The sequence below is a fragment of the Argopecten irradians genome, chromosome 7, assembly GCF_041381155.1.
Source record: "Argopecten irradians isolate NY chromosome 7, Ai_NY, whole genome shotgun sequence".
NCBI lineage: Eukaryota > Metazoa > Mollusca > Bivalvia > Pectinida > Pectinidae > Argopecten > Argopecten irradians.
In genome coordinates, this window is record NC_091140.1 from 3351968 (window position 1) to 3365752 (window position 13785).

Below are 13785 nucleotides of genomic sequence, written 5' to 3' on the forward strand. Positions count from 1 at the left end.
AAACAGGCAGTGGGTCACAACCTACACAAACCAAAAACAGGCAGAGGGTCACAACCTACACATACAAAAGATGCAAAACAGGCAGTGGGTCACAACCTACACATTCAAAACAGGTAGTGGGTCACAACCTACACATACAAAACAGGCAGTGGGTCACAATCTACACATACAAAACAGGCAGTGGGTCACAACCTACACATACAAAACATGCAGTGGGTAACAACCCACACAAACAAAACAGGCAGTGGGTCACACCACACAAAAAAAGGCAGTGGGTCACAACCTACACAAACAAAAGATACAAAACAGGCAGTGGGTCACAACCTACACATACAAAACAGGCAGTGGGTCACAACCTACAGAAACAAAAGATACAAAACAGGCAGTGGGTCACAACCTACACACAAAACAGGCAAACAAAACAGGCAGTGGGTCACAACCTACACAAACAAAACAGGCAGTGGGTCACAACCTACACATACAAAACAGGCAGTGGGTCACAACCTACACAAACAAAGATACAAAACAGGCAGTGGGTCACAACCTACACATACAAAACAGGCAGTGGGTCACAACCTACAAAACAAAAAACAAAACAGGCAGTGGGTCACAACCTACACAACAAAACAGTGGGTCACAACTACAATACAAAACAGGCAGTGGGTCACAACCTACACAAACAAAAAACTACAAACAAAGAGGGTCACAAAACAGGCAGTGGGTCACAACCTACACAAACAAAACAGGCAGTGGGTCACAACCTACACAACAAACAGCAGTGGGTCCAACTAACAACAAAACAGACACAACCCACACAAACAAAACAGGCAGTGGGTCACAACCTACACAAACACAAAAGATACAAAACAGGCAGTGGGTCACAACCTACACAAACAAAACAGGCAGTGGGTCACAACCTACACAAACAAAAGATACAAAACAGGCAGTGGGTCACAACCTACACAAACAAAACATGTGGCAAACAGCAGGGTCATCAACCTACACATACAAAACGGCAGTGGGTCACAAACCTACACATACCAAACAGGCAGTGGGTCACAACCTACACAAACAAAACAGGCAGTGGGTCACAACCTACACAAACAAAAGATACAAAACAGGCAGTGGGTCACAACCTACACATACAAAACAGGCAGTGGGTCACAACCTACACAAACAAAACAGGCAGTGGGTCACAACCTACACAAACAAAACAGGCAGTGGGTCACAACCTACACAAACAAAAGATACAAAACAGGCAGTGGGTCACAACCTACACATACAAAACAGGCAGTGGGTCACAACCTACACAAACAAAACAGGCAGTGGGTCACAACCTACACAAACAAAACAGGCAGTGGGTCACAACCTACACAAACAAAACAGGTAGTGGGTCACAACCTACACATACAAAACAGGCAGTGGGTCACAACCTACACATACAAAACAGGTAGTGGGTCACAACCTACACAAACAAAACAGGCAGTGGGTCACAACCTACACAAACAAAACAGGCAGTGGGTCACAACCTACAACAAAACAGGCAGTGGGTCACAACCTACACATACAAAACAGGCAGTGGGTCACAACCTACACATACAAAACAGGTAGTGGGTCACAACCTACACAAACAAAACAGGCAGTAGGTCACAACCTACACAAACAAAACAGGCAGTGGGTCACAACCTACACAAACAAAACAGGCAGTGGGTCACAACCTACACATACAAAACAGGCAGTGGGTCACAACCTACAAACAAAACAGGCAGTGGGTCAAACAAGTGTCACACCTACACAAACAAAACAGGCAGTGGGTCACAACCTACACAAAACAAACAGGCAGTGGGTCACAACCTACACATACAAAACAGGCAGTGGGTCACAACCTACACAAACAAAAGATACAAAACAGGCAGTGGGTCACAACCTACACATACAAAACAGGCAGTGGGTACAACCTCACAAAACAGGAGTGGTCACAAACAAAATACAAAACAGGCAGTGGGTCACAACCTACACAACAAAACAAACAGTAGTGGGTCACAACCTACACAAACAAAACAGGCAGTGGGTCACAACCTACACAAACAAAAGATACAAAACAGGCAGTGGGTCACAACCTACACATACAAAACAGGCAGTGGGTCACAACCTACACAAACAAAAGATACAAAACAGGCAGTGGGTCACAACCTACACAAACAAAACAGGCAGTGGGTCACAACCTACACAATACAAAACAGGCAGTGGGTCACAACCTACACAAACAAAACAGGTAGTGGGTCACAACCTACACATACAAAACAGGCAGTGGGTCACAACCTACACATACAAAACAGGTAGTGGGTCACAACCTACACAAACAAAACAGGCAGTGGGTCACAACCTACACAAACAAAACAGGCAGTGGGTCACAACCTACACAAACAAAACAGGCAGTAGGTCACAACCTACACAAACAAAACAGGTAGTGGGTCACAACCTACACATACAAAACAGGCAGTGGGTCACAACCTACACAAACAAAACAGGTAGTGGGTCACAACCTACACAAACAAAACAGGCAGTGGGTCACAACCTACACAAACAAAACAGGCAGTGGGTCACAACCTACACAAACAAAAGATACAAAACAGGCAGTGGGTCACAACCTACACATACAAAACAGGCAGTGGGTCACAACCTACACATACAAAACAGGCAGTGGGTCACAACCTACACAAACAAAACAGGCAGTGGGTCACAACCTACACAAACAAAACAGGCAGTGGGTCACAACCTACACATACAAAACAGGCAGTGGGTCACAACCTACACAAACAAAACAGGTAGTGGGTCACAACCTACACATACAAAACAGGTAGTGGGTCACAACCTACACAAACAAAACAGGCAGTGGGTCACAACCTACACAAACAAAACAGGCAGTGGGTCACAACCTACACATACAAAACAGGTAGTGGGTCACAACCTACACAAACAAAACAGGTAGTGGGTCACAACCTACATAAACAAAACAGGCAGTAGGTCACAACCTACACAAACAAAACAGGTAGTTGGTCACAACCTACACATACAAAACAGGCAGTGGGTCACAACCTACACAAACAAAACAGGCAGTGGGTCACAACCTACACATACAAAACAGGCAGTGGGTCACAAACAAAACTACACAACACATACAAAACAGGCAGTGGGTCACAACCTACACAAACAAAACAGGTAGTGGGTCACAACCTACACAAACAAAACAGGCAGTGGGTCACAACCTACACAAACAAAACAGGTAGTGGGTCACAACTACACATACAAAACAGGAGTGGGTCACAACTACACAAACAAAACAGGCAGTGGGTCACAACCTACACAAACAAAAACAGGCAGTGGGTCACAACCTACACAAACAAAACAGGCAGTGGGTCACAACCTACACATACAAAACAGGCAGTGAGGTCACAACCTACACAAACAAAACAGGTAGTGGTCACAACCTACACAAACAAAACAGGCAGTGGGTCACAACCTACACAAACAAAACAGGTAGTGGGTCACAACCTACACAAACAAAACAGGCAGTGGGTCACAACCTACACAAAAAAACAGGTAGTGGGTCACACCTACACAAACAAAACAGGCAGTTGGTCACAACCTACACATACAAAAACAGGCAGTGGGTCACAACCTACACATACAAAACAGGCAGTGGGTCACAACCTACACAAACAAAACAGGTAGTGGGTCACAACCTACACAAACAAAACAGGCAGTGGGTCACAACCTACACATACAAAACAGGCAGTTGGTCAAACACTAACACAAAAAAAATACAAAACAGGCAGTGGGTCACAACAAAAAAAATACTACACATACAAAACAGGCAGTGGGTTACAACCTACACATACAAAACAGGTAGTGGGTCACAATCACAACTAAACATACAAAACAGGTAGTAGGTCACAACCTACACAAACAAAACAGGTAGTGGGTCACAACCTACACATACAAAACAGGTAGTGGGTCACAACCTACACATACAAAACAGGCAGTGGGTCCTGTGGGGTCACAACCTACATAAACAAAACAGGCAGTAGGTCACAACCTACACATACAAAATAGGTAGTGGGTCACAGCCTACACATACAAAACAGGCAGTGGGTCACAACCTACACATACAAAACAGGCAGTGGGTCACAACCTACACATACCAAACATGCAGTGGGTCACAACCCACACAAACAAAACAGGCAGTGGGTCACAAACCTACACAAACAAAAGATACAAAACAGGCAGTGGGTCACAACCTACACATACAAAACAGGCAGTGGGTCACAACCTACACATACAAAACAGGCAGTGGGTCACAACCTACACAAACAAAACAGGCAGTGGGTCACAACCTACACAAACAAAAGATACAAAACAGGCAGTGGGTCACAGCCTACACATACAAAATAGGTAGTGGGTCACAACCTACACAAACAAAACAGGCAGTGGGTCACAACCTACACAAACAAAACAGGTAGTGGGTCACAGCCTACACATACAAAACAGACAGTGGGTCACAACCTACACATACAAAACAGGTAGTGGGTCACAACCTACACAAACAAAACAGGCAGTGGGTCACAACCTACACATACAAAACAGGCAGTGGGTCACAACCTACACATACAAAACAGGCAGTGGGTCACAACCTACACAAACAAAACAGGCAGTGGGTCACAACCTACACAAACAAAACAGGTAGTGGGTCACAACCTACACATACAAAACAGGCAGTGGGTCACAACCTACACAAACAAAACAGGTAGTGGGTCACAACCTACACCTACAAATTAGGTAGTGGGTCACAACCTACACATACAAAACAGGCAGTGGGTCACAACCTACACATACAAAACAGGCAGTGGGTCACAACCTACACAAACAAAACAGGCAGTGGGTCACAACCTACACAAACAAAACAGGTAGTGGGTCACAACCTACACATACAAAACAGACAGTGGGTCACAACCTACACAAACAAAACAGGCAGTGGGTCACAACCTACTACACAAAAAAAACAGGTAGTGGGTCACAACCTACACAAACAAAACAGGCAGTGGGTCACAAAAAAACAGCTACACATACAAAAACAGGCAGTGGGTCACAACATACACAAAAAAGATACAAAACAGGCAGTGGGTCACAACCTACACAATACAAAACAGGCAGTGGGTTCACAACCTACACATACAAAACAGGTAGTGGGTCACAGCCTACACATACAAAACAGGCAGTGGGTCACAACCTACACATACAAAACAGGCAGTGGGTCACAACCTACACAAAACAAAACAGGTAGTGGGTCACAACCTACACATACAAAACAGGTAGTGGGCCACAACCTACACACATACAAAACAGGCAGTGGGTCACACACCTAAAAACAGGTGGATCACAACCTAAATAAACAAAACAGGCAGTAGGTCACAACCTACACATACAAAATAGGTAGTGGGTCACAGCCTACACATACAAAACAGGCAGTGGGGTCACAACCTACACAAACAAAAGATACAAAACAGGCAGTGGGTCACAACCTACACATAAAAAACAGGCAGTGGGTCACAACCTACAGAAACAAAAGATACAAAACAGGCAGTGGGTCACAACCTACACAAACAAAACAGGCAGTGGGTCACAACCTACACAAACAAAAGATACAAAACAGGCAGTGGGTCACAACCTACACAAACAAAGATACAAAACAGGCAGTGGGTCACAACCTACACATACAAAACAGGCAGTGGGTCACAACCTACACAAACAAAATACAAAACAGGCAGTGGGTCACAACCTACACATACAAAACAGGCAGTGGGTTACAACCTACACATACAAAACAGGTAGTGGGTCACAACCTACACATACAAAACAGGCAGTGGGTCACAACCTACACAAACAAAACAGGCACTGGGTCACAACCTACACAAACAAAACAGGTAGTGGGTCACAACCTACACATACAAAACAGGACAGTGGGTCACAACCTACACAAACAAAACAGGCAGTGGGTCACAACCTACACATACAAAATAGGTAGTGGGTCACAACCTACACATACAAAATAGGTAGTGGGTCACAACCTACACATACAAAACAGGTAGTGGGTCACAACCTACACATACAAAACAGGCAGTGGGTCACAACCTACACATACAAAACAGGCAGTGGGTCACAAACAAACCTACACAAACACAAACAGGCAGTGGGTCACAACCTACACATACAAAACAGGCAGTACACAAACAAAAGGGAGTGGGTCCACAACCTGACACATACAAAACAAGGCAGTGGGGTCACAACCTACACATACAAAAACAGGCAGTGGGTCACAACCTACACAAAACAAAACAGGCAGGAGTCCACAACCTACACAAACATAAAGCTACAAAGGGCAGTCGGGTCACAACCTACACAAACAAAACAGGGCAATGGGTCACAACCTACACAAACAAAAACAGGCCAGTGGGGTCACAGCCTACACAAACAAAACAGGTAGTGGGTCACAACCTACACAAAACAGGCAGTGGGTCACAACATACACACACATAATAAAGGCTAGTTGGGTCACAACCTACACCTACAAAACAGGCATGTGAGGTCACAATCTGACACCTACAAAACAGGCAGTAGGTCACAACTTACAAAAACAAATTACAGGTAGTGGGTCACAACATTCACAAACAAAATAGGTAGTGTCGTCACAGCCTTAAACATACAAAACAGGCAGGTACACAAACAAAACAGGGGGGTCACAACCATTCACATGCAAAAACTGGCAGTTAGGTCACAATCCCTACACATACAAATCAGGATGGCAGTGGGTTCACAACCTACACAAAACAAATCAGGCAATAGGTCACAACCTACACAACATACAAAAATACAGGTAGTTGGTCTACAACCATACACCCATACAAAAACATGCAGTAGATCAACAACTTACACAAAAAAACAGGACAATGCGGTCACAGCCTACACCTACAAAATCAGGCAGTGGGGACACAACCTAAAAAAACATAATCTAGGCAGAATACTACGACATACACAAACTGATCTACAGGCAGTGTGGTCTCTAGCATACACAATCAAAAGATACAAAAACAGGCTGTTGGGTCACCAACCTACACATACAAAAAACCAGACAGTAGGGTCACATCCCTACACATACATAAACAGACAGTGGGTGTCACAGCCTACACAAAACAAAACAGGTTCAGTGGGTCACAGCCTGCACATACTAATACAGGTAGCTGGGTCACAACTACACATACAAACAGGCTGTGGGTCCTGTGGATCACAACCTAAATAACAAAAAGGCAGTGGGGTCACCAACCTACACAACATACTATTATAGGACTGTTGGTCCACAGCTCTACACATACACAAAAACAGGCCAGTGCGGTCACAACCTACACAAACAAAAGATACAAATACAGGCTAGTAGGTCACAAACTCTTACATATACCAAAATAGGCAGTCGGGGTTCACAAAATACAGAAACAAAAGATACCCAAAATAGGTATTGGAGGTCACAGCCGTAACACATAAACAATAGGTATGTCGGGGTACACAACCTACACAAACAAAAAGATACAAACAGGCAGTGGGGTCACAACCTACACATACAAAATGATTACAAGGCAGGCAGTGGTGGTTCACAACTCTTACACATACAAAACAGGGCGTTTAGGTCACAATACCTACTAAATACAAAATAGGGAGTGAGGTCACAACATACAACAAACAAATCAGGCAGTGACGTCAACAACCTACACCATACAAAAGATTCAAAGGGCTGAGGGTCACAGCCTAAACCTACAAAAAAGACAGTTGGGTTCACAAGCCTACACATACAATATAGGCACTGGGGTCACAAGCCTACACAAACAAAAACAGGGTAGTGGGTAGTCACCATTCTACACATACAAAACAGGGACCAGTGGGTCACAAAACAGGCAGTGTGGGTCACAACCTACACAAACAAAACAGGCAGTGGGTCACAACCTACAAACAAAACAGGCAGTGGGTCACAACCTCACAAACACAGCTGGGTACCCCTACAAACAAAACAGGCAGTGGGTCACAACCTACACAACAAAACAGGCAGTGGGTCACAACCTACACAACAAAACAGGCAGTGGGTCACAACCTACTACACAACAAAACAACTACACAAACAAAACAGGTAGTGGGTCACAACCTACACAACAAAACAGGCAGTGGGTCACAACCACCTACAAAAACACAGTGGGTTACAACAAAAACAGGCAGTGGGTCACAACCTACATACAACAAACACAAACAAAACAGGTAGTGGGTACACAACCTACACAACAAAAACAGGCAGTGGGTCACAACCTACACACACAACCTACACAAAAACAGGTAGTGGGTCACACCTACACAAACAAAAAGGCAGTTGGGTCACAACCTACACTACAAAACAGGTACAAAAGTAGGTAGGGGTCACAACCTACACAAACAAAACAGGTAGTGGGTCACAACCTACACATAAAAAACAGGCAGTGGGTCACAACCTACACTATAGCAGTGGGTAAACTAGTGGGTCACAACCTACACAACAAAACAAGTGGGTCTAAAAACAGGTAGTGGGTCACACACCTACACAACACAACCTAAAACAAAAGGTAGTGGGTCACACACACCAAAACAGGTACACAAACAAACAAAGGCAGTGGGTCACCTAACACAACAAAACAGGCAGTGGGTCACAACCTACACAACAAAAAGGTACAGTGGGTCACAACCTACACATACAAAACAGGCAGTGGGTCACAACCTACACTAACCTAAACAAAACAGGCAGTGGGTCACAACCTAACAGTGGGTCACAAACAAACACAACAGGTTGGTCCTACTCATACAACAAAACAGGCAGTGGGTCACAACCTTGGGTACACAACAAAACAGGCAGTGGGTCACAACACCTACACAACCTACAAATCACAGGCTAAACAGGCAGTGGGTCACAACCTACACATACAAAACAGGCAGTGGGTCACAACCTACACCTACACATACAAAACAGGCAGTGGGTCACAACCTACACAAACAAAACAGGTAGTGGGTCACAACCTACACATACAAAACACACAGGTCAGGCAGTGGGTACACAGGCAGTTGGGTCACAACTACACAACAAAAAAACACCTACAAAACAGGGTCACACTACACAACTACAACACAGGCAGTGGGTCTACAAAACAGGCAGTGGGTCACAACCTACACAACAAAACACAGTGGGTCACAACCTACACAGTGGGTCACACTACAAACAAAACAGGCAGTGGGTCACAACCTACACATACAAAACAGGCAGTGGGTCACAACCTACACAACAACCTACAAAACAGGTAGTGGGTCACAACCTACACATACAAAACAGGTAGTGGGTGGTCACACAACCAACACAACAAAACATAGTGGGTCTACCTAAACAAAACAGGCAGTGGGTCACAACCTACACAAACAAAACAGGCAGTGGGTCACAACCAACATACAAAACAGGCAACTAACAAACAAAACAGGCAGTGGGTCACAAACAAACAAAAGGTAGTGGGTCACCAACCCTACAAACTCACAGCCTACAAAAAACAGCAGTGGGTCACAACCTACACAAAACACTCACAAACAAAACAGGCAGTGGGTCACTTACAAAACAGGCAGTGGGTCACAACCACCATACAAAACACAGTGGGTCACAACACTACACAAAAGGCAGTGGGTCACAACCTACACATACAAAACACAGTGGGTCACAACCACATATACAAAACCTATCAACAGTAGTAGGGTACCTACACAAAAAAAGGCAGTGGGTCACAACCTACACATACAAAACAGGCAGTGGGTCACAACCTACACATACAAAACAACAAAACAGTTGTACAGCAGTGGGTTACAAAACACTCACAACTACACAAAACAGGTAGTCCAACTAGGTAGTGGGTCCTAACCTACAAACAAAACAGGCAGTTAAGTTGGGTCTTGAACTAACAGGCAGTGGGTCACAACCTACACAAACAAAACAGGCAGTAGGTCACACACCTACACATACAAAACAGGCAGTGGGTCACATGGGTAACACCTACACAACAAAACCTCCAGGTAGTGGGTCACAACCTACACCTACAAAACCTCCCTCCTCTACAAAACAGGAGTGGGTCACAACTACACAAACAAAACTAAGTGTGTATGGTGTCACACCTACCTACAAAACAAACCTACCTTACAAAACAGGCAGTGGGTCACAACCTACACATACAAAACACAACCTCACAACACATACAAAACAAGTTGTACCTGACCACAAACTCTCCCACTACAAAAAAGGTAGTGGGTCACAACCTACAAAACACAACAAAACAGGTAGTGGGTCACTCCCTACACATACAAAACACAGTGGGTCACAACTACACAAACAAAACAAGTAGGTCTACTCACACCTACACACAAAAACAAAACAGGTAGTGGGTCACTCCTACACTTGACTAAAAACACAAACCTACCACAAACAGGTAATACAAAACAGGCAGTGGGTCACAACCCTATGTTGTACAAAACAGGCAGTGGGTCACAACCTACACTACTAGGCAGTTGGTCACAACTACACCTCAAAACAAAACAGTAGTTAGTGGGTTCACTAAGTGGTGTACACCACAAAACAGTACAGTGGTCACACACCTACCTCAACTAAAACTCAGTGGGTCACAACCTACACAAACAAAACCAGTGGGTCACAACCTACACCAGTGGGTCACAACCTATAGTACTTGACCTGACCTCTCTCCCTCCTCTAAGTTGTATTGACCTCCCTCTCCCTCCTCTAAGTTGTACTTGACCTCCCTCTCCCTCCTCTAAGTTGTACTTGACCTCTCCCTCTACTTGACCTCCTCTCCCTCCTAAGTTTAATTGACCTCCCTCTCCCTCCTCTAAGTTGTACTTGACCTCCCTCTCCCTCCTCTAAGTTGTACTTGACCTCCTCTCCCTCCTCTAAGTTGTATTGACCTCCCTCTCCCTCCTCTAAGTTGTACTTGACCTCCCTCTCCCTCCTCTAAGTTGTATTGACCTCCCTCTCCCTCCTCTAAGTTGTACTTGACCTCCCTCTCCCTCCTCTAAGTTGTACTTGACCTCCCTCTCCCTCCTCTAAGTTGTACTTGACCTCCCTCTCCCTCCTCTAAGTTGTACTTGACCTCCCTCTCCCTCCTCTAAGTTGTACTTGACCTCCCTCTCCCTCCTCTAAGTTGTACTTGACCTCCCTCTCCCTCCTCTAAGTTGTACTTGACCTCCCTCTCCCTCCTCTAAGTTGTACTTGACCTCCCTCTCCCTCCTCTAAGTTGTACTTGACCTCCCTCTCCCTCCTCTAAGTTGTACTTGACCTCCCTCTCCCTCCTCTAAGTTGTACTTGACCTCCCTCTCTCCCTCCTCTAAGTTGTATTGACTCTCTCCCTCCTCTCCCTCCTCTAAGTTGTACTTGACCTCCCTCTCCCTCCTCTAAGTTGTATTGACCTCCCTCTCCCTCCTCTAAGTTGTACTTGACCTCCCTCTCCCTCTCCTCTAAGTTGTTCTTGACCTGACCTCCCTCTCCCTCCTCTAAGTTGTACTTGACCTCCCTCTCCCTCCTCTAAGTTGTACTTGACCTCCTCTCCCTCCTCTAAGTTGTACTTGACCTCCCTCTCCCTCCTCTAAGTTGTACTTGACCTCCCTCTCCCTCCTCTAAGTTGTACTTGACCTCCCTCTCCCTCCTCTAAGTTGTACTTGACCTCCCTCTCCCTCCTCTAAGTTGTACTTGACCTCTCTCTCCCTCCTCTAAGTTGTACTTGACCTCCCTCTCCCTCTCTAAGTACTTGACCTCCTCTCCTCCTCTAAGTTGTACTTGACCTCCCTCTCCCTCCTCTAAGTTGTACTTGACCTCCTCTCTCCCTCCTCTAAGTTGTACTTGACCTCCCTCTCCCTCCTCTAAGTTGTACTTGACCTCCCTCTCCCTCCTCTAAGTTGTATTGACCTCTCTCTGCCTCCTCTAAGTTGTATTGACCTCCCTCTCCCTCCTCTAAGTTGTATTTGACCTCCCTCTCCCTCCTCTAAGTTGTACTTGACCTCCCTCTCCCTCCTCTAAGTTGTACTTGACCTCCCTCTCCCTCCTCTAAGTTGTACTTGACCTCTCTCTCCCTCCTGTAAGTCCCTCCCTCCTCTAAGTTGTACTTGACCTCCTCCTCTCCCTCCTCTAAGTTGTACTTGACCTCTCTCTCCCTCCTCTAAGTTGTACTTGACCTCTCTCTCCCTCCTCTAAGTTGTACTTGACCTCCCTCTCCCTCCTCTAAGTTGTACTTGACCTCCCTCTCCCTCCTCTAAGTTGTACTTGACCTCCCTCTCCCTCCTCTAAGTTGTACTTGACCTCCCTCTCCCTCCTCTAAGTTGTACTTGACCTCCCTCTCCCTCCTCTAAGTTGTACTTGACCTCTCTCTCCCTCCTCTAAGTTGTACTTGACCTCTCTCTCCCTCCTCTAAGTTGTACTTGACCTCTCTCTCCCTCCTCTAAGTTGTACTTGACCTCCCTCTCCCTCCTCTAAGTTGTACTTGACCTCCCTCTCCCTCCTCTAAGTTGTACTTGACCTCCCTCTCCCTCCTCTAAGTTGTATTGACCTCCCTCTCCCTCCTCTAAGTTGTACTTGACCTCCCTCTCCCTCCTCTAAGTTGTATTGACCTCCCTCTCCCTCCTCTAAGTTGTACTTGACCTCCCTCTCCCTCCTCTAAGTTGTACTTGACCTCCCTCTCCCTCCTCTAAGTTGTACTTGACCTCCCTCTCCCTCCTCTAAGTTGTATTGACCTCTCTCTCCCTCCTCTAAGTTGTATTTGACCTCCCTCTCCCTCCTCTAAGTTGTATTGACCTCCCTCTCCCTCCTCTTAGTTGTACTTGACCTCCCTCTCCCTCCTCTAAGTTGTACTTGACCTCCCTCTCCCTCCTCTAAGTTGTACTTGACCTCCCTCTCCCTCCTCTAAGTTGTATTGACCTCCCTCTCCCTCCTCTAAGTTGTAATTGACCTCCCTCTCCCTCCTCTAAGTTGTACTTGACCTCCCTCTCCCTCCTCTAAGTTGTACTTGACCTCCCTCTCCCTCCTCTAAGTTGTACTTGACCTCCCTCTCCCTCCTCTAAGTTGTACTTGACCTCCCTCTCCCTCCTCTTAGTTGTACTTGACCTCCCTCTCCCTCCTCTAAGTTGTACTTGACCTCCCTCTCCCTCCTCTAAGTTGTACTTGACCTCCCTCTCCCTCCTCTAAGTTGTACTTGACCTCCCTCTCCCTCACTCCTCTAAGTTGTACTTGACCTCCCTCTCCCTCCTCTAAGTTGTACTTGACCTCCCTCTCCCTCCTCTAAGTTGTACTTGACCTCCCTCTCCCTCCTCTAAGTTGTACTTGACCTCCCTCCTCCCTCCTCTAAGTTGTACTTGACCTCCCTCTCCCTCCTCTAAGTTGTACTTGACCTCCCTCTCCCTCCTCTAAGTTGTACTTGACCTCCCTCTCCCTCCTCTAAGTTGTACTTGACCTCCCTCTCCCTCCTCTAAGTTGTACTTGACCTCCCTCTCCCTCCTCTAAGTTGTACTTGACCTCCCTCTCCCTCCTCTAAGTTGTATTGACCTCCCTCTCCCTCCTCTAAGTTGTACTTGACCTCCCTCTCCCTCCTCTAAGTTGTATTTGACCTCCCTCTCTCCTCCTCTAAG